General features: G+C 32.4%; 2 long non-coding RNA genes across 7 annotated transcripts; one reads left to right on the forward strand and one right to left on the reverse strand.

The window, feature by feature from the left end:
* Positions 1-771: 771 nt before the first annotated feature.
* Positions 772-2562, reverse strand: LOC143044329 (uncharacterized). Its single transcript, XR_012968640.1, has 2 exons — positions 2469-2562; positions 772-1463 (listed from the first exon to the last, which is right to left on the reverse strand). It is a non-coding gene; the product is annotated as an uncharacterized LOC143044329 (long non-coding RNA).
* A 2163-nt stretch (positions 2563-4725) lies between these two features.
* Positions 4726-17570, forward strand: LOC143044330 (uncharacterized). Of its 6 annotated transcripts, none has more exons than XR_012968646.1 (3): positions 4726-4810; positions 16007-16094; positions 16793-17570. It is a non-coding gene; the product is annotated as an uncharacterized LOC143044330 (long non-coding RNA). The 6 variants fall into 6 exon arrangements; XR_012968644.1 differs by having other exon boundaries at positions 4729-4814; XR_012968645.1 differs by lacking the exon at positions 4726-4810 and adding an exon at positions 8646-8685.
* Positions 17571-19257: the final 1687 nt, after the last annotated feature.

Consider the following 19257-nt stretch of genomic DNA (forward strand, 5'->3'; position numbering starts at 1 on the left):
ATAGATATTCCTCCCTGAAACTATGTGACCAAATACTTCAGGAGTGTCAATATTTTTTCATAGAATGTTCATTAGGGTATATTGTTTATAAATTGTATTCGGAGGGTTTAACAGTCTCCGGGACAAGTTTGCAATTCCGCTGAGTGCAAAAGTTGTCACCTTACTTTTTGGAGTTAAGTCAAAATAAAGTTGATAACTTGGTTGGTATTAGTTCCCTGATATTTGTCCTAAAATTTTTTGGATCTAGCACCACTGTTGAAAAAGTTATGCCCCTTTTTTCAACAATTTCCTCAGAGGAAAAGTACTTTTCCTCAAGGGAAATCAAATTTCCCTGAAGGAAAAAGATTTTTCCTCAAGGGAAATTGTATTTTCCTCAAGGGAAAAAGATTTCCCTTAGGGAATTTGCTGCATAATTATTTCCTTTGAGGAAATTCTTTTTCCTTAAAGGAAATTCTTTTTCCTTTGAGGAAATTTGCAGCTTCAAATTTTCCTTGGAGGAAATACTTTTTCCTGTGAGGAAATTTGTAGCTTTAAATTTTCCTTGGAGGAAATACTTTTTCCTGTGAGGAAATTTTTGACAAACACTTTTCCTTGGAGGAAAATTCAAGACAACAAATTTCCTCTAAGGAAATCATTGATCTTCAAATTTCCTCTAGGGAAATTTCTGAACATCAAATTTCCCTTAAGGAAATGTTTTTCCTCTATGGAAATTTCATAACAGTACAAACAGTATTAATATATTTTCTCCTAGACTGAATTATTGATACAAAAGATAATTAAAACTTTAATACTGTAATACAAATTTTCATGGTGAGTATTAAACATACAAAAACAAAAGGCTGACTGTTTAGCATGTTTAAGACAATACAATAATAAGCAAAACGCTATGAATATCAAACCATTTGTGATGTTATTAATATTGTGCTCATATTTGCATATTAAATCAAATAAACACTTTTCATGTCAAATTAACTTGTCTTCTGTTTCAGCTGCTGTGTATTCGACCCCCTACATAACTGTTCAGTGCATAAATAATTCAATCCACAAGACATCTTCCTTCAATTGGTTGAATAAATTTTGGCAACATATGTTCTTCAAACATCTTCTTTGTATATTTGATATGATGGAGCCATGTACATGAATGGATAAAGCAGGTGTTTATTTCGACAACAAACATGACAAAGATACTATTTTTTTTTCTTAATTTCTCCATAATCCATCAGTTAATATGAATGTAGGTTGTTACATTTTACACAATTGTGTTCTTTGATAGTACTCCATTTTGTTTCTAGCAATTTTGTAGGATTTTTTCTATTTCTTTTTCCAGAAAAACACACAGTTGAGTTCATTTCACATTAATAATCCAATTAGCACATTATGTAGAAAAGTATTAACAATTAAGTTTCCTCTTCAGTATAGACCTGCAGGACCTGTTGATGATCATAAAAACCAAGATATCTGACCTATAAATACACAAAATAAAAAAAAAATGTTATAAATGGAGAAAAAAACAGCAATATAAATAAGCTTATTTTATCATGTTTTAATGAACATTTTGAGAAACTTTCATTTGATATTATTACTTGTCATGCTTATGAGTTCTCTTATTTCAGTGCTTTGTGTCCAAGATTTAATATTCGTTGTTTAGTGCCTTGCAGTGATATTTAAAGTTGAGCCACTTGCAATAGTTGTTATAGAATGTTCATATGTTGTGTTAATATTTGAACCACTGTCCTATATTATGGTCAGGTTGAGTGCTCACAGACATGTGGCCTAAATTAATATATTGTTTTTTTCCCTAATCCCTATTCTGACAAGCCAGGTGTGGGTAGTTAGGTAGGTAAATAATTTTATTTTTCCCAAAAGCCTGAATATTATCGATCCGGCAAGCCCGAAAATCAGAAATGAATAAAATAATATTTGGCTTAGTTTTGACAATAAAATTTTATGAGTAGGGTCATTTTTGCAGGGTCGGTCAGGATTGGAGAAACAAACAATATTTTATATTAGGCATGATTTTTTTTTTATTAATTGTTATTGACTTTGAACATGTTGAACTAAATTGGATTGTTTAAATCTTTATATGTTGAGATCTTTAATGGATGACCTATAAAGGAAGTGTTTTCTCATTATTGAAGGCAGGCCCATGATTGGCCTTTAATTTTTTGCATCCGCTTCATTGAACTCTGGTGGATAAGTCACTCATTTACCATACCACATTTTCTTATTTTTATATGAGTCATCATTCAAAGGCAATTTCTTTTATTACTGTAATTCAGAAATTATCGAAACTTTTTAGTAATGCGAATAATGTGACTGGGTGAGTATCGCAAAAACAGAAACATATATATATATATATATATATATCATGTAACTATATAGATCTTTATGCAGATTTTTTTTGTAATCACAATAAGTTGTCCATTCCCTGAAAAATCTGAATTTACAGTATATAGAAGTGGTCTTACCATTTAGGCCTTGTTGTATTCTATTAATCTTGTTTTGCGCTCATTTCTATTGTAACTGTTTATATTTTTCATTATTTTTCTATATTTCTTGTCCTATAAAACATAAAAGGCGTAAAAACTATTATAAAACATCAGTTTGTGTTTTTCTTTATATTCAGTTATATTTAAAAAGAATGGAATATTTGTGCTATTTCATTTCACAAACTTTTTGCCAGTCATGACTTTCAAAGACTTTCACCCTGGTCAATAGTTTAAAAAACAAACATTCCCATACTTTTTCTTTGTGTTCGTACTAATTTTTCATTTGACAACAAAGACATGATTCAACTATTCTTCTAAAATTTGTTTCGCTTGACTACGTTAAACTCTGAAATATTGTTAACAGTATAATCTGTATGTGTCTCACTTGTCAAAATTTCAAATTAATATATAAATAACCAATAAAAATGCTATGCATGGCTCAGCTTGATACAAACGTACAGGTTGAACCCAGAACAGTTTGGGCAAGTATGGACACAACATTCAAGCTCGATAAACTCTGAATTTTAAATTTGGATTGTGATTCAATAGTTGATGCAGCATAGGTTTCTGACACAGAATGAATGCGGTCCAAGTACTTAAAAATTTCAAATTGACAATTAACCTCTAAAATGGTCCAATATTCAAAATCTCAATACATGGTTACAGTAGATGCAGCATATCAACATGATCAAAGAACCCCAATAATTCATTTTTTGGTGAAATCAAACTTAAAGTTAAATTTTGGACCTTTTAGAACTCAATGTGGACCAATTTGATAACGGGCCAAAATATCAAAAATCTAAATGAATGGTTAGATTCAGCATATCAAAGAGCCTCATATAATCAATTTTTGTTGAAATCAAACAAAGTAAAATTTTGGACCCCGATTTGGACCAACTTGAAATTTGGGCCCATAATAAAAAAATCTAAGTAAATATTCAGATTCAGCATATTAATCTGAACACCAAGAATTTAAATATTGTTAAAATCAAAATAAGTTTAATTTTGGACCCTTTGGACCTTAAGGTAGACCAATTTAAACAGGACCAAAAAACTAGGAATCTAAATACACAGTTAGATTTGGCATATCAAAGAACTCCAATAATTCAATTTTCTATAAAATCAAACAAAGTTTACTATTGGCCCCTATTGGCCCCTAATTCATGTAATTCCTAAACTCTGAACAAAAACTCTGGTCACAAACCTTGTGTTTGAATTTCATAGATTTCTATTACTTGTACTAAAGTAATTAAGCGAAAACTAAATGTCCTGGGACAACGACGACTACATGATAAAATTGAGAATGGAAAAAGGGAATGTGTCAAAGAGACAACAACCTGACCATAGATTCGAGGGTTGGAATCCTTTTCTTTTACCGAGCAATGCATTTGAATGGGAGATATAGTTGGAACGGGAACCCCTCTTTGCTCTTGGTTGGGACCCCCCTTTTAAAATGGCTGGATCCGCCCCTGAGAAGCATTATAGAAAAATGTATAAGCTTTAACTCAAAATAAGGATAATTTTATTTTTAAAGGGCAGGCACAGATCCAGAGAGGGGTTCAAGGGATTGGAACCCCCCTTTTTTCGGATTATCAATGCATTTGAATAGGGACATGTAATTGGACCCCCCCCCCCTTTCACCTTTTGTCCTGGGTTAGAATCCCACCCCCACCCCTTTTTAAAATGACTGGATCCGCCCCTTAAGGGTCTATAATTAAGTTTGACAACATCAGACATACTACTTTATCCAAAAAAAATGCCACATCTCATCCAATTTAATTTCATCCCTTACTTGCTACATGTATTTCATCCATAATATTTAAAGAAATAAATTTGTGAGGAGTATGATTTTAATTTGCAAGTTATTAACTATCTAAACTAGAGACCTAATAGAGTAGATATATACTTGACTAATTTAAATCAAACTTGGGGTGACTGGGAACAAAGATTTAAGGGAATAGATGACAGTTTACCTACAATGACCTAGTTTCATAGCAATAGCATACATTAATAAAGTCAGTAAGGAGGCAACCATTTGATGTGTAGGCCGGGTGAAAAATGTGATTAATCTAATTCTTGCTTTGTAAACTTGTGCTTTAAATAAAATTACCAATCCATTAAAAAATCTGTGATCCCAATCTCATCCAGTGAAATAGATTATAGTCTGTTTTCGAAGTTATATGGAAGTAAGTTAGTAGTCCAGATAATTATGCCGCATTGCAAGGCATTTTTTCTAAGGAGAAGTGTAGAATGGGGGAATGGAACCAATAAATTGATCGGATCCGAAATGTTCTTCCCAGTAAAGGAGCACCTATTATTTTGTAGGTAATTATTATTAGTGTCGGTGGTCTCACAAGTAAATCAGAGTGAATATTGCATGCACATTAAAATTAGCAGAGAAGAGACAATTATCAACTTGTGTATTATTCATTTTCTCGCAGTTATTTACGGTAAATCAGCTATATAGACATAGGAAGATGTGGTGTATGTATATATATCCCAAAACAGGTGTTCGGTTCTAGTACTATATAGTGGCTATAGTATATGACTTTTAAATAACAATTATCAATTATATCTGTATTCTGTGGCGGGTCGAAGGGGATGGAATCCGGGGTTGGCCTCCCCTAGCATTTTGTGAGCAAGCATTGCATAAATGATCATAAATGATAATCTCGGGAATCCTCTCAAGTTCCTATATACAAGGTGATAGGACGTTCCGTTGGAATAGGTTACCTGTGCAGGAAAAGTTTTAAGGCATAGCGTGAAAAGGTAACCTATTCCAACGGAACCGAACGTCCTATCACCTTGTATATAGGAACCTTAAAAATATGTGAATAGGTCGGGAAAAACTCTCTTTTGACACTTAGGTATGCTTAGACACCCCTTATTTAATGGAGACATGTAGTTGGAACCCCCTTTATTATGGCTGGATCCGCCCATGATTTTACATGTAAATCAAGTCCCGGGTATTTATTGGCATAACGGTAACCACGAAAAAGGGGGGGGGGCTAATTAAAAGCACGAGGAATTATAAATATACAATTAATTCATCAGGGGTAGAGTGCATCGAGGAATGGGAATTAAAATTGTCTCTTCACGATGATCGAAAAAAGTATCTTGCACGTTATTTTCATCATCTTGTCTGAAACACTCTGAATAATGAGCTTCAAGGCGAAAACAAGGCATGTGAAATACTAATAACATACACTTCTTTTTTTATACGTTGTATGGACAAACCCATAAATCCCTCAACAAAAATTGCTTGATTCATGTCATATCAAATAAATTACAGCGCGGAAAGGTAACTTTAATTTAATATCAAAACTAAATTTTTGTTATATTTTTCAATAAATTTATAAATCTTAATTAGGCATGCGTTGCGTGAGTTCCATTTCATGAGACCTACACAGATTTCTATAAAACAAATCAAAAATTATAAATACAGTTTTTCAATTCTTTCCGGCATAGATAAAAAAAAAATATGTATATAATCAAGGATTTGTATAGTAAGAAAATCCTTGATATAATCTATGTACGATTTGGTTGAATTATTTCACTTCATTATAATGATAAATCCTTTAGTTCTTAAATTTTTAATTAAAATGAATTTATCATTTTGATATCTAACGATAAACTTTTTAAATTGAAGTGACATGGTCAGTAACCTAATTAGTTGCATGGCTGATTACCATCTTACAGGTGACCCAGTAATTTTCCATATGACAGTAGCGTGTACCCTCGGGGTTATATCAAGGTGTGTATAACTTATTTTCTGGGGAACATCCTGTCCACGTGTAGTACTTAGCATATATTGCAACAGATGACATTAAACAAATTTTCTTTGTAGCATCGGAGGCAATTTCATGTTCGACCACACAAAATATTTCACAAAAAAGATATGATAAAATCAAAAGAAAAAGATAAAGAAATATTAACAAATAAAGGTGGAATTGAGTAAACGGGGATTCGTGTTTTTATGAGCTTATTTTCAGTGGACAACAACAAATGGAAGTTTTTAACGACCTTGTGTGACCTATAGTTGTTAATGTTTGTGTCATTTTGGTCTTTTGTGGATAGTTGTCTCATGCATTGGCAATCATACCACATCTTTTTGACTGGCTATATACATGATATAATATATATAGCACTTGCACGGTCGGTCCAGTGGACATATTTCATACTAGATAACTTATACAGTAATTCTTTTTATATATATGAAAATTATTGTCCGATCTGATACACGTACCTATAATGTACAGAATTTTGAACAGCTTCAAATATATGGGGTCCGTAGAAACACCGCAAAGGACCTCCTTAGTGCACTAAGAACAAAAATGTGCACTAAGGACCTGATGGAATGATACAACTGTCACAAAGGATATGGCATATAGAAATAGACTTTGTAAAAGGAGAAGGTCCGGTAAGACACCTTTTTGGCCCCAAAATATAGCAGTTTTACAAAATTGTTAAAAGTAAACTTTTAGTTATTTTTTGGACAGTAGAATGCTTCTGCTACATAAATATGGGCTGTTTTTGACAATACATGGCACATATATCGGGTACAAGCACCATAAAGTCATGCTAAATTGCAAAAACCATCTGAAAAGTGACATTTTCCGGCATATTTGGTGGATTTTTCATATTTAATTGAGCTTTTAATGACAAAATCAGTGAAAATCTTCCACATACACTAATAGAATCAAATAAAATAGACACTTAAGTGTTTCAAAAGTGGTCAAAATCTTTCGTCAGATGAACCTGAAATTTGAGGCCAAAATCGGTCCTTACCGGACCTACTCCTTTCATAATTTTAACTTATATGTTTTCTAATGTTTTCTCGACACGTGCCTCAAAAAGTTGATTGTCACCTTTAGTATAATCGATAGCAATTCATGTTCGCTCAACCTTGGCCCGTGATCTACTAGTATACTGATTAAACATGTATATGGTATTTCAAATTGTTCTCTATTTTTTTTTCATTTGTTTGTTTTTGCCGTCTGTATTCTGTCTGCTATCTTTTTTACTTCTAAATTAATAGCGTATTTTCAACTCTTTTCAGTTTGGGAATTTTTCATCCTTTTAATTTTAAAAAGACAAATAATTGTGAACACTTCACGGAAAAGTGAGGATTGATATTTGGTTGCTTAACGTCCAGTTGCCAATACTTCATTCATTTTTCTAATGTTAAGAACTATGCCATTTATCAATATTTCGATTTGAGCGTTACTGATGAGTCTTGTGTAGACGAAACGCGCGTCTGGCGTACTAAATTATAATCCTGGTACTTTTGATAACTATCACGGCAATGTTTTTAAACATGTTTAGGAAAGGAACATATTTCTGATTCGATGTTTATATACAAATGCATTACAAGTATAAATATGTATAGGTTGATGTTTAGTCCCTTCGATGTTTTAGACTGTGAATAAATTATGACCAATTCATTTCTGACATCTTCTTCATTTTTAACTTTTGTGGATAGGTGTTTCATTGACAGCCGTACCACATCTCCATTCGCTTATTTTTGTTGTATATATTTTTTAATTCACTTTCCTTGTCTTTTAAAATTTATTTATTCCATTATTTTTATTTGATGCCGAAAATAAGAATACGAAGTTATTTGTTAAATGCTATAAATAAGCGAAGTTAAACAACCGTTAATTATATGAGCATTACAGGGGCGGATTTAGGCGGGGGCGTGGCGGGCGGGCGCCCCTCCCCCCAACCCCTAAAATTTGCAAAGCATGGGGTTGTCCGGACGTAATAAAGTATCCGACGAAAGCTAATGTCGTCGCATTCAATCTGTCGTAACATTCAAACAAGTATTACTATATAAAACAGTAATTTAACAGAATCATTTAACGTGATTACTAATCAACTGACCTTTTGTTTATTTAAGTTCTATAAACATGTTACACTTCAAAGGAAGGTGTCAAAAGCGGTACTGCGTTTGATGACAAATATCATAGGCTTTTAGCAGTTAGAATAAAAAAATTGTGACATTCTAGTTGCAGTTTTAATAAACAATTTCTTTGATAGTCGAAGTTCAAAAACATCCCTACATCACTTTACCACGAAGAAGGTGGGAGCCCTACCCGCTATTTGGGTAACCGGTTGGTTATTTCATCATACCAAGAAAGCAGTGTAAGTTAGATTCTTTCTTAAGGAAAGATAAAGATTATGGTTCAAGCGAGAGGTTAGTTTGTTAATTTGACTCATTATTTAATATCTCTGTGACAATACATGATTTCTCACTTGCAAACATGTAAATTTTGCCGAAGCATGCATAAACGGTCAAGGCCCAAACCCGTAGGTACTACCGTATTACATGGGATCCCAAGAAAATAAGCACAATGAATTGTTTAAGGATCTCATTTTGATTTTAGTGGTTAGCGGCCATTTTTGTTTGTTTTACAGTATGTAAAAAGTCTAGCACGACCTCCGAAAATAGAACAAAAATAAAAACACATATCATGAATTGACAAATAAATTGTACCAGTAATCATTTTCGTTTTCAATACCTTATATTGGTCAGATGAGCTATCGTCATTTGCTTCGTCTCACTTTTTTTATATGGAGAATCAGTTTGTGTACTCAGAATTGTTTCTATTCTACTTTTGTTCAGTCCCGTTTTCTGGTAAATATATAGAGGTTACCGTAGTCAATGAACAGAAACTAATAGATTTTTTGTTAATTATGGTTAATTTAGATTGTCATTTAAATTATGCGGTTTTAGATTGAAACTTTAATTTCTCGCTCATTTTACCACAAATGTTTCTCGCCACACTTCGCTTGGCAAGATATCTATCTACATTGCACCTACTCTAGAAGAATATTTCATTAACTTTGATAATTTTAACCTCAAAAAATTTTCGAAATTTTATTCTGCGCCCCCCTAACGTCAAATCCTGTATCCGCCCCTGCATTATATCTATTTATAAAATATTTTAAATACAAGCAGACATACCATTTGTGACACCAATTTCATTTATTTCCAAATCTTAAAATCATACATTTCCGTTCTTTAGCGTTTCTTAATAATGGCAGAACGGGCTTAAGAGTCATATGATTAAGTTAACTAAATAATTTAGTTCTCCCACATCATTAGCGGATTTAGGGGGTTAAAACGAGCCCACCCCCGGTTGAAAATCTTAAAATATTTTTTGTATTAACCATTTCTTGTTTTAATGTTATCTTTACTATAATTTGAATATCTAGCACTGAATAGAGTGACACGTTGTCGCTACACTTCTTTAAATATACACAAGTCATAATATTAACATTGGCCAGAGGGTAACTTGATAATTAGAGGACCAAAGGATTTAATTAAGACAATCCAAGGCTGCTATCTCTATATTTTCAGTGGCGGATCCAGAAATTTTCATAAGTGGGGGCCCACTGACTGACCTAAGAGGGGGCCCGCTCCAGTCACGCTTCAGTGATTCCCTATATAAGCAACTAATTTTTTTCCCAAAAAAGGGGGGCCCGGGCCCCCCCTCTAAATCCGCCTCTGATTTTATTATATATATCTTTATTAGCCTCCCTTAGAGTGATACAACAATTGCAAAACGGGTAGATACGATCTGTAATCAAATAATTAAACTTATAAAATTAATACTTAAAATTTTATTTAGAGTAACCATATGCCGGATGAACAAAAAGTGTGCCATTTCTTGAAAAACATATGGTTTGGTATAACATGAAAACTTCTCTAGTGTTTTAAACATTTCTCACATAACCCCTCCCCCAAACCCACACTTCAAGCTCTGGATCCGCGCCTGCCCATAGTGCTTATTACATTATAAAATAAAATGGTATTCATCTTCAATTGTTGAAATAAAGATGAATTGTTAAAAAAAAAGCATTGACACCAGTTTAAAGTTATCGTTCATAGAAGACAGTTATTATTTATTCTATAATTCTCTTTTTAAAACGTAAAATAATTTTACCTCTTGGAGTTTTTCTATATATTACTTCTGTAATATGATTTTGAAGAACCCCATGGACACCACATACTCTCAAATGTCTTTCAAGGAATAATGATAGTATGTAAACTCTTGTGTTGTTAGTAAGGAAATGAAATATCAAAAGCATTTGTTTCTCAATTTTAATCTCAAAATAGGGTTCTTTAAATAAAATAAAAAGCTTGCATAGCAATTTCCTTAAAAACTAAATATATATAACAAAGGCAAAGTTTTAAAACACAAAATTTATTTTTTATTTTTCTTTCATAAACTTGAATTTATACCACGCTAAACCGTTAGGTTAACAACCATTGATTAATCAATAAGTAACGATCAAAAGACAATTGTTTATTGGATTAGGTTGATTGAACATGATGATTCGGGAATCTGCAATAAACCGTTGGTCACGTGGCGAGTGGCAGGCGTTGATTAAAAAGTCATTTAACTTCAAAATTACAAAATCTATTGATACCTTACTTTATAGATTTGAGGTATTTAATCATATCCTCTTATATGCATGTTCGCTGTGATCTTAAAACATCGTTTTAGTGTCCTTAATGCAAAAACTTTCTTCTTAGTGCACTAAGAAGTCTTTTGCGGTATTTCTACACACCGAAATATATGGCCTTATTATTGGTAATATACCATATTAGTGTCACCAAATTAAAAAGAAGAAATAGACTCAAAACCGCATTTTTAACTTTAGATTTTTTTTCAATCCCAAAATAGAGAAGAGGTCCGGTATACAGACTTATTAAAAAGTCCAGATGAAAAGTTTAACTTGCTTTTCTATTCCCGGCACTTTTAACTGTTTCTTGACGCATGCAAAAAAAAAAATGCAGTACCTGGTTACAGTTGCGCATTGACAAATTATAATCTTTCGATTAAATGATCTTAAATCTATATGGTCTTAATTTTAAAAGTTATAAAATCTAAATGTGAAGTGATCTAAAATGTTCAATATTAATGAGTATTTTCGCTGTGAAATGAATCTAAGGTCGTCTAAAAGTATATACATGTGTATTTGACCCGACTACTGACTACATAGTAAACTATTCATTATGTACCTATAAGGGGGTCTGAGCGGGACTCGGGATTGTCGAGGCGTATTTTTTGTAAACGTGACACATGAAAGTCAAATTATGAGGGAGGGTAGGAGGGGTACTGATACCGAAATCCCGAAATCCCGGGCTTAAAAACACGAAATCCAGAGGTCCCGAAATTCGAAAAAAGAATTATCGTATCCCGAAAGGGTCAATCCCGAAATTCAGAGCTTAAAAACACCCGATCCCGCAGTCCCGATAAAGGTCCTATCCTCCCGGCCTCAAATTATTGTGCCGTGAAAACGCGAAATGAAGTTTAGCGGGACATGGGAAATTACAAAAATAGCAGAATTGTTCACTTACATAGTGTAAGCGGGATGGCATCATGCGAGAATCTAAAAAAATAAATAGTAACTAAGCGGGATCCATGAACAAAACCCCCAATGAGACCCCCATTAGTTGTGGCTTATTTTGGTCTTTTTAGTTAGTTTCTTTCCCCTACATTACTTGACCGTTTTTGTAAAACAACAGCACTCGAGGTCTGACAGTATTTTACCAAGAAATGCACAAAATATCCAAAAAGAAGGCCTAGAAAATTTAAATATTGGTATGCACACATACTCCCCTATCAGCACAGACAATTATATTTTTGTAAAGGCGCCAAACTCGTTTCTAATATTTATAATAGAACCGAAAAGAAAATAAAAATGGAAATGGGGAATGTATCAAAGAGATAACAACATGACCAAAGAGCAGATAACAGCCATAGGTCACCAATGGGTCTTCATTGCAACGAGAAAATCCCGGAACCTGAGACGGGGGTGGATCTAGTCATATAAAGGAGGGGTTCCTCACCCAGGACAATTTTTTGGGGGGGGGGGGTGTCCAACTACATGTCCCCATTCAAATGCATTGATCGTCCAATAAAGAAAGGGGGTTCCAACATGACCAACCCTCAGCCCCCACCCCCCTGGATCCGTGCCTGTGAGGCATGCTTTAGCTTGCCATTAAACAAAAATATATACTAGTTGAGTGATAATGGACGTCATACTAAACTCTTCAATATAAAAAAAAGAAACTAAAATAAAAATCATACAAAGGTCTCAAAGGCCATAACTTCTGGCTCCTGGATTAGGAAAAGTGCAAAATGCAGTGAGGATAAAAGCCTTTACTGTAAATTCCTGAAATTACAATTATATAAATCATCTCACATCTTTGTGCATTTCTTGAAATTGGTCATATTAATAAATGCATGCAATATTTTCAGAAAATTTCAATATATAGGCTTTTAAAAGTCAATCTTGTGCATGATTATCAATGATTATACTCGCACAATTAACACATGTGGTTCTCAAAACTCAGAGGTGTCTATGCTATTTATGACAACATTTTAATCAAGTATAAATTTACAAAATTTGTTTAGAACTATATGATTTTTAGGTTTTTAAGCATAGATATAGTAGGTCAGGATCTGCGAACTCTCACTGACTGACTGAGCACATGAATTCAACACTAGTTTTTTGGTGATGTTGGTGTTGCTTAGTGTTTTGTTTTGTTTTTCTTTTCTGCATCTTATGTTTTGCCTTGGCATTGTCAGTTTCTCTTTCATTGCCTTTGTTTTTTTTTTGTTATGTTAAATAACAAGTCACAAGAGAGAAAAAACAATAAAAATATGTGAAAAAATGGCTTAGTTCAGTATATATTAAGGAAAGAGATAACAAATAGCTAAATAAGAAAAAAGAAAATTCCTTTTCTACAGTCAATTGTCTGATAATCTAGAAGATAGCCTGATTTGGTCTAATTCTCCTGAATTCTAGCAGGTACTTTATTCCAGCTTTTTTAATTCAAACAAACAATGTCTTAGATAGTCTTGGAATTAGAATACATTAATCATAAAATTTTCATAATACTTTGGTGAATTATCTATTGATATAATCATGATGATTAAGCTCCTTTTTAATTTTTAGGGATTTTAAATTTTTTGATTTAAAGTTAGGGATTTTATTCATAAAAGGGGGAATTTTTCCAGTACGTATACTATTAATAATGCTTTGAGCAATTTTCATGAAACTTGGTGAATTATTTTTGTATAACATAAACATGATAATTTTCCTTTTAATTTAAAAAAAAATCTGATTTATGTCATTGTACTATCATGACTTGGGATTAGGATAGTCTCAAGAATGCTTTCACAAATTTTTATGAAACTTTGGTGAATTGTTTTTATATCTTGACAAACTCCCTTTTTAGCTCACCTGACCTGAAAGGTCAAGTGAGCTTTTCTCATCACTTTGCGTCCGTCGTCCGTCGTCCGTAAACTTTTACAAAAATTTTCTCCTCTGAAACTACTGGGCCAAATTCTACCAAACTTGGCCACAATCATCCTTGGGATATCTAGATTAAAAAATGTGTGGCGTGACCCGTCAAACCAACCAAAATAGAAAATAGGGGTAAAATGCAGTTTTTGGCTTATAACTCAAAAACCAAAGCATTTAGAGCAAATCTGACATGGGGTAAAATTGTTTATCAGGTGAAGATCTATCTGCCCCGAAATTTTCAGACGAATCGGACAACCTTTTATTGGGTTGCTGCCCCTGAAATGGTTATTTTAAGGAAATTTTGCAGTTTTTGGTTATTATCTTGAATACTATTATAGATAGAGATAAACTGTAAACAGCAATAATGTTCAGCAGAGTAAGACCTACAAATAAGTCAACAAGACCAAAATTGCCAGTCGACCCCTTAAGGAGTTATTGCCCTTTATAGTCAATTTTTAACAACTTTTCATCATTTTTTGTAACTTTTCTAAAAATCTTCTTCTCTAAAACTACTTTGCCAAATTTAATCAAACTTGGCGACAATTATCATTGTGGTTTATAGTTTAAAAAATGTGTCCGATGACCCAGCCTACCAAACAAAATGGCCGACATGGCTAAAATTAGAACATAGTGGTAAAATGCAGTTTTTGCTTTATATCTTTGAAACCAAGACATTTAGGGCAAATCTTTCAAGATTTTAATGTCCATCAGAATAAGATATATCCCCTCACAAATTTTCAGTTGAATCGGACAACCTGTTGTTGGGTTGCTGCCCTTAAATTGGTTATTTTAAGAAAATTTTGCAGTTTTTGGTTATTATCTTGAATACTATTATAGATAGAGATAAACTGTAAACAGCAATAATGTTCAACAAAGTAAGATCTACAAATAAGTCAGCATGATCAAAATTGTTAGAGGACCCCCTAAGGAGTTATTGCCCTTTAGAGTCAATATTAAACAACTTTTCCTCATTTTTGTAACTTGTATAAAAATCTTTTCTAAAACTACTTGGCCAAATTTAACCAAACTTGGCCACAATCATAATACTAGGGTATCTATTTTTAAAAAGAGTGTCTAATGACCCCGCCTACCAACAAAGATGGCCGACATCAGTAAACACATTAACAGGTGAGCGACACAGGCTCTTGAGAGCCTCTAGTTATTATTATGACCCAAAGTGGAGGGGGCATAATGTTTAACACTTGTCAGATCGTTTGTCCGTCTGTCCCAAAGTTGTTTTTTGTTCTCTTACAGTACTTTAGTTTGCCTCAACCAAATTCAATTAAACTTTTACAAAAGCTTGTTATCACAATTCTCAGATCAAGTTTGAATTTTGGTGATGTCAGTGTTACTGTACTAGAGTATCAGAGTTATGCCCCTTTAGAAATGGGGAAAATATGCTGAATTTTTGGTTTCCTGTTCTCTAAAATTTAGTTTGTCTCAACCAAATGTTATGAAATCAATACACAATGCTTATCATCACAAAATACAGATTAAGTTTGAATTTTGGTAGTGTCTCTTTTACTAAATTCTATAGTTATGTTCTTTAAAAATGGAAAAAATTGTTTCGGCCTTCTAACTTAAGTTTTCCTCAACCAAATTTTATTAAACTTTAAAAAAATACTTTTTATCATAATTTTAATCAGATCAATTTCAAATTTTGGTAGTAAAACTTTTACCGTTCTTCAGTTATGTTCCTTTAAAACTTTGAATAATATGCAAGCTGGAGTATCATTCCCTATTTATCATGTATATTTTTTATAAGATGCAGAGTTAAGGAACTTTAGTTGTTGCAAAGTTATTTTAAAATTGTCCATTTTCAAAAACTTTGAAAGGTTTTTAGAAATTTATGTATTTGTTAAAAAAATCGCAGCCTTAAACTTATAGTCACTCGAGATATATATCTATAAATGGAGCCATATTATATACATGTTTTATGTCAATAAATACCACTGTTTGTGCATGTTTTGTTTTTTTTGGAGGGCAGGGGTCTTATTTGCACAGTGCTCATAGTTTTTTAGTCGATCGTTAAAATTTATTTAAAGCTTAAAGACCAGCTACAAGGGCAAGAAGCTTATCAAGCACTCACGGTTTAGATTTTTATTAAACACACATTAATATACATAATGTACATTAAACAGAAAAAAATATTGATGCAAGATGTCATTCAACTTTTACTCTTTTATGTATAGGACAAGAACTATAGAAGATACAGAGAAATTATATACAGCAGAAATGATAGGCAATGTAAAATTTGCAGAAGCCAACTAAACCTAAATGGTAAGGCACCTTTTAATATAAAAAAGTTATTAAACTTGAAAGATGATTATTAGTATCATGATTACTATAAAAATTAAAAGATGTGGTATATTAAATATGAAAACTATCATGGGCCGGCTTTGAGAAAGCAATTGTAGGCCTGTTACGACCTTCAATAATGAGAAAATCCATACCCTATACTATAGTCAAAGTAGGCAGCTATAAAAGACCTAAAGATGAAACATTGAAACAATCCAAACTGTAAAACTAATCATGGTAATTGCCTAGTTTATAACAAAATAAATTACAAAAAATAAATATGACCGTATGAAACAACAACAACAACAACCACTAAATTTTAGTGTCAGACTAAACTGACAAAAGCTACAGGCTCTGAACTTTGGACAGACACAATAGGAATATGGCAAGGTTATATAAAAATAAGATGTGGTATGATTGCCAATAAGACAACTCTCCACCAGACAACCAATGATGTAAATTTCCTGCAAACACGGACTTGACTTCTGTAAATCAACTAATTTTTCGTGAATACTTTATTTGGCATTTTATACTTTCTAGTCTACATCGCAGTTATTTATTTTTCTCGAGTTCAAGTTTACTTAATGTATTTTAATAAGGAAAGATACACATGAAAAACATTTATTGCTGTTTTTCTCTCCATTTATAACATTTTATTTGTTTATTTTGTGTATTTATAGGTGATCAGACATCTTGGTTTTCATGATCAATAGGTCATTACTGAAGAGGAAACTTAAAGTTGAAATTTATTTACATAGTGCATAATTGGATTAATTTGAAATGGAATGTGTGCTTTCCTGCAAAAAAGAAATAGGAAATTTCAACATTATCACATGATAATGACCATAAACAAAATGGAGTTCTATCATAGATACACAAAAACACTATTGCATAAAAGCAACAACATATCTTAATCAAAAGAAAGGAGAATGCTGAACAAATACTATTTTGTTGTTGAAAAAAGGAACACCAGTTTTATCCACTCATTTACACCGCTCCCTCATATCAAATATACAGAAGAAGATCATTGAAGAACAATTTGCAAAAATGATTTCTCTTAGAATTGAAGGGAATTGATTAGTGAATGGAATAATGTATTCACTGAATTCTTACGTAGTGGATTGAATAACTGTATACAAGCTGAAACAGAAGAAATTCTAATTTAAAATAACACGAAAAGTGTTTATTTTATTATTTAATCTGCAAATATATAAACAAATTCTTTAGAACACCACAAATGGTATGACATTCAAATTGGTTGCTTATTAATGTATTGCATTGAAACAATTACAAAGAAAATAGAAGCATTTGCTCCAAAAAAAAATATAAATCAAAGTTAAATTTATATAAAAAGTATAAACAATACCTAGATCTAAACAGTCAGACTGTATTATTTTCAATGTCATTAAAATGTTGAGTCAAACATTTATTAAAGTTTTAAATATCATTTGCATCAATTATACAGTCTTGTAATAATTATATTCATACTGTTTGTATACATGGTGTAGTGAAGAAATGTTTAACAAGTAAAAATAAGGGAAAACATTTCCTTAAGGGAAATTTGATGTTCAGAAATTTCCTTAGAGGAAATTTGAAGAACAATGATTTCCCTAGAGGAAATTTGTTGTCTTGAATTTTCCTCCAAGGAAAAGTGTTTGTCAAAAATTTCCTCACAGGAAAAAGTATTTCCTCCAAGGAAAATTTGAAGCTACAAATTTCCTCACAGGAAAAAGTATTTCCTCCAAGGAAAATTTGAAGCTGCAAATTTCCTCAAAGGAAAAAGAATTTCCTCTAAGGAAAAAGAATTTCCTCTAAGGAAATAGAATTTCCTCAAAGGAAATTATTATGCAGCAAATTCCCTAAGGGAAATCTTTTTTCCCTTGAGGAAAAAACAATTTCCCTTGAGGAAAAATCTTTTTCCTTCAGGGAAATTTGATTTCCCTTGAGGAAAAGTACTTTTCCTCTGAGGAAATTGTTGAAAAAAGGGGCATAACTTTTTCAACAGTGGTGCTAGATGCAAAAATGTTTAGGACAAATATCAGAGAGCCAATACCAACCAAGTTATCAACTTACTTTTGACTTAACTCCAAAAATTAAGGTGACAACTTTTGCACTCAGCGGAATTGCAAACTTGTCCCGGAGACTGTTGTTTGATCCATTTAAAAACATGACGGAAGATTCTTGAAATAGATCATTAGGGTCAGATGAAGTTGTTTGCTTTCATTTCGAAATCTTAAGCAGGAAGAGCAAAACTATCATAGGTGAAGTATAACAGGTTTTGATCTTCCTGTTAAGTTATCTTCAAGCCAATAGGTCAACTTATTGTTGGATTACTATCCAGAATAGTTCTTTTTTCGGGGGTTTGGGGGGGGGGGGGGGTATTTTTACAGTTTTTGTTATGTATAACTATCATCTTTAATATTATTATAGAAATAGAAAAAGGGTAAATGACAAAGTTGTGCAGCAAAGTAAGATCTATAAAATAGGTAAAATGAAGGAAATTAAAGGTGAGCGATATCAGGCTTTCATAAGCCTCTTGTTACCTATCTGATGCACATGCATGTATTGTGCATCGGTGTATTACTTTGCAAATTATATATTATCCTTTATGACTGTACACAGATCTACACATGAAAATGCATTGCTTTAAATCAGTTTGTAGCATTTATAAATTAGAAATAATTATTAACTTGACTGAGAATAGTCTAGTTGAAATAAATTGCTTCAGTCATATCAATTAGGTTTTTATTTACACTGCCACTAGTTGTGTTTATTTCCTAAATATAGTAACACAGCTATATTGTCAATGATTGTGTGCAATGTCAATTTCATCAAGGCACGCTTTCTTCATCAACAGGGGCTTATGTGGGGATGAAATAAGTTTAAAATTTGTGTTACAATTTAAAAAGCTATCAATGTATTAATTAAAGTTGCAGTATAAAAACAATATTAGGTCTATATCAGAAAAAATATAAACTTTTTGTACTCGGGCACAAAACTGGTGAACGGTGCGATAAAACCTCGCCCTTCCCCAGTTTCTTAGCTTCATACAAAAAAGTCTATATTTTACTTAATATTGTATATTAAGGAGATGATCCACAGCTTCTAATAAGGTTGCGTTTGTTTTTACATGATTACAGGTTTG

Source organism: Mytilus galloprovincialis, chromosome 9, assembly GCF_965363235.1.
Source record: "Mytilus galloprovincialis chromosome 9, xbMytGall1.hap1.1, whole genome shotgun sequence".
Classification (NCBI taxonomy): Eukaryota; Metazoa; Mollusca; class Bivalvia; order Mytilida; family Mytilidae; genus Mytilus; species Mytilus galloprovincialis.